At 35.0% G+C, this 3,574-nt stretch overlaps 1 long non-coding RNA gene across 2 annotated transcripts; it reads left to right on the top strand.

The window, feature by feature from the left end:
• The first annotated feature begins 618 nt into the window (after positions 1–618).
• LOC140010932 (uncharacterized) lies at positions 619–2,839 on the top strand. 2 transcript variants are annotated; one of them, XR_011818128.1, is made up of 3 exons: positions 619–811; positions 1,699–1,772; positions 2,496–2,839. It is a non-coding gene; the product is annotated as an uncharacterized lncRNA (long non-coding RNA). The 2 variants fall into 2 exon arrangements; XR_011818127.1 differs by lacking the exon at positions 619–811 and having other exon boundaries at positions 1,419–1,772.
• The last annotated feature ends 735 nt before the right edge of the window (positions 2,840–3,574 follow it).

Below are 3,574 nucleotides of genomic sequence, written 5' to 3'. Positions count from 1 at the left end.
GCGCAGGGGGCAACCACAAAAGACGAAAGGAGAAAGTCAAAGAAAGCTAAAGGAACTCCATTGTTTTTCCTTGTCATCACCCAGGAGAGAACTGCTACTCAAAACTCAAAAGCTAAGAAAGGAAAAGTCAAAGCTACTCTAACTAAACTAGAAAATGGAAAAACTCAAAGAAAAGCCAGCTCCTAATGCCTATTCCTATCTAAAATTGCCATCCTCTGGCGGCGGCTCCCACCCGAGAGGAAGAAGCCTCTCCTGTGCGGCGCCCCCGCTCCCCTGCAATTTTCTATTCTTATATAGTAGTCTATCTCTTGCTTCCTTTCCATCGTTTGTGCGGCAGTTTCCTAATCCAAGCCCATCCATCCGCTGCCCTCTTCCGCAATTTTACCAAAATAGGCACAACGTCTTCTTTTTCAAAATGCCCTTGGGACAAACTCTATCATTTGGACCCTTTTTCTGCTAAATTGGCACCTGTTATTATATTTTCATTCTACTCCCTGAAATAAATACAAATTACGAAAAGTGAATAGAATCTAATAATTAGTCCACATCAAGTCAGGTAATAAGGAAAATTAATAATAAAATAAATGATAAAATTGCAACCTATCAGTTTTTAGTTCCCTCGCAGCTGAAGCGCGGCCAGTTTATTCGAGCAAAGAGGCTAATTTTTCCGAGAAAAGCGCAGGCGAGTCCAACGAAGGTTTCTGCATCTTCGGATGATAATGGAAGCCCTCCCAAATCCTTTGATTACGATCTCATCATTATTGGCGCTGGCGTCGGTGGTCATGGAGCTGCATTGCATGCCGTAAAAAAGGTTCCAAACATTAATTCCATGGATTATTTTTTTTTGCTTTTAAAATGTCGGATTTTATGTGTTTTTGTGCTTTTGCTTATTCCTTTTCCGTTGTATAGTGTTTTGAGCTAAAATTTCAACTGAGTGATTGCACAGACGTCGCAAGCTTTGAAATTTGAGCACATTAAAGTTGATTTTTTATTATTGCTGTATTTGTGGTGTCATTTAAGCTTAGGAACCAAGCCATAAATAAGTTATCTCATCTGTTGGCTTTGGCTTTTAGTGCAAAAGTTGCATGCTTTTCAGTTTATGCTGTACTATATTACTTGATCATTTGGAGTCTTGGAGCTCAAAATCAAGATTGCATTGGTTATCACTCGAGATGTTATATGCTCAAATTTCCCAGCTCTTGTTTAGTTGTTGCTTGGGATTTTCAAAATAACTTAAATTGTCAATTTTCTTTGTTTCTTTTTCATGTCTCTGCCATTGTCAATTTCCAATGGAATTGAACTTATTTCATCTTTTGATGACTTTAGTTTGAAGTTTTTAATTATAGTTTTGAATAATTTTCAACTAATTGTGGGAAAGGAGGTTAAAGTGGCAAAATTTGTTAGATTGGTTCGTAGATAACACTTTGGCCACAAATGCTGTTACGAAAGGTGTATGTTTACCAAAAAACCTATTATTTAGAAGAAAAAATCCCTAGATCTCTTTTCCTTCTTTGACCATATAGTTTTGGATTCATGGGTTGTTTAAATTTTAGCACAATGTCTTTGGCTAAAAACTTGGTGATTATCTTTGTGTAACATTTTATAGCCTTCTTTTTTTCTACTTGTTTCCATTTTGCATATGAACAATTTATTTTTGCTCCTGTTTATTGTTGTTAACTTTTGGGTTGAATTTTATAGGGGTAATGCTTCGTTTAGTACCAGTCAGTCTAAGCCCAAGCTTTGGCCTTTTAGCATAGTTCAGCTTTAGACAAGTAAGCTGTTTACACTTTATTTAAAAAAATATCTTAGTCAAATAGATGTGCTTGTATACTAATAATTAGTAGATGTCTCTGTTGATTATGTTTCTGTTAATTATGAGAAAATGATTAAGTTTCTATTAATTATCTTTTCTACTATTTAACTTGCGAACCATTTCTTTGTGTCCTTATTTGGCGTTAAATTAGATGGATACCGGGCTCTTCATGATGGAATTAGGTATTAAAATTATCGGCATATAATAAAGCAAATAATGGCCTTCTACTACTTTTAAGGTGCTGATTCTAACCTTTTTTTCTTTCACCTTTCGGTTTAATATAACCATCTCTATGAATGGAAATTTTTTTTTACAACAGTGTCTATATTGTGTATATAATAATGTAATGGAAAATTGTTCATTTGTAGTTATTGCATGTTTTATATTGTAATTGAAGATTGTTCGTTTATTCTTTGGCTACACTGGTGCAGTATGCCCCGACCTATGAATTGTACAAAATCCTTTGCCCCATACTTTTGCCTTCAGGGATAATTATATGGAAAAAACTTGGCTGCCATATAGGTAATTGCATAGATAGGCGCTAATGTTGATGTTCCTGTAAGTGAAAAAAGTTAGATTAAAATGGAAGTGACAATGATAAAAGAAAAAAAATCTATGATATATTTTTGGAGAATATGGTAATTGTTACTAATATTTAACTGTATGAAGTGGGTTTTTGCAGTACCACTCAAGAATGCCTCTGCCATTTGATTAACAAAACTACGTGTTTATTTATGTGGGAAGCAGAATCGGCCACCCTTGAAGCTTTATCAAGATCAAAGCCTTGAAGCGTATGACCCTGGATACTAGATTTTGCACTAACTGTAGCTATCTGATCTTTGCATTACCTGCTGTATATGTATGTCAGCTCTTGATGCATTATATCTCACGTGGATGGTGTTATCATAATATTTTTATTTGGTTTAAAATCTTGTGTAACTGGATGAGTTATTTTGTGCCAAGAGTTTGACCATCCCTTTTGCTACTGATGTATTGAGAGGATAGAAGTATGGCCTATATTAATAATCCTCCTCCTTTTTTGATCAAATGCAATTTATCCCACTAAGGTTGATATGTAAGCACAGTTTCTTTTCATTAGATTTCTTGAAGTTATATGCTAATGAAAACCTTTTTAGTTATTGTACTACAAAGTAATGCATTTTTCGGTCTTTCGGTTATTTTGAAGTGTATGATTCTAATAACAAGGAAAAGGCTTGATGCAATACTACACTGTGCATTTCTTTTTTCTTCTTTTTCTTATATTCCTTTTTGAGTTGGAACAGCTTTGATCTGTAATGAGAACCTCTGGAATGCAGTCTACTGGTCGTAAGTTTCATAAATGCAGGCTTTTACATTATCTCATGTACTTGTCTTTCCTTTTACGGGATTCTGGCTGTTGACATGCATCAAATGATCAAGGGTAGAATTGCATCGAGGCCTGTGAAACTTCCTTTTTTCTTTTTTTTTTTGTGTATTGAGTAGTTGACCATCCCCTATGCTATTGATGTGTTGAGAAGATACACCTGCATTAGGTAATCCTCCTCCGTTTTTGGTCAAATGCAGTTTATCTCACTACGGTTGATATGTGAGCACAATTCTTTTGCTTTCCGTAGATTTCTTGAAGTTACAAGCTAATGAAGCCATTTTGGTTATTGTACTACAAAGTAATGGGTCTTTCTTTCAGTCTTTGGGTTAATTTGATGCAATTACGAAAATAGTGGATTGGTTGTATCAGAGTCTAAAAATAAGGCTAAGCCTTGC

Source organism: Coffea arabica, chromosome 7e (assembly GCF_036785885.1).
Source record: "Coffea arabica cultivar ET-39 chromosome 7e, Coffea Arabica ET-39 HiFi, whole genome shotgun sequence".
Lineage (NCBI taxonomy): Eukaryota > Viridiplantae > Streptophyta > Magnoliopsida > Gentianales > Rubiaceae > Coffea > Coffea arabica.
Note: the sequence above shows the minus strand (reverse complement) of the source record. Positions and strands in the feature narration are given on the sequence as shown.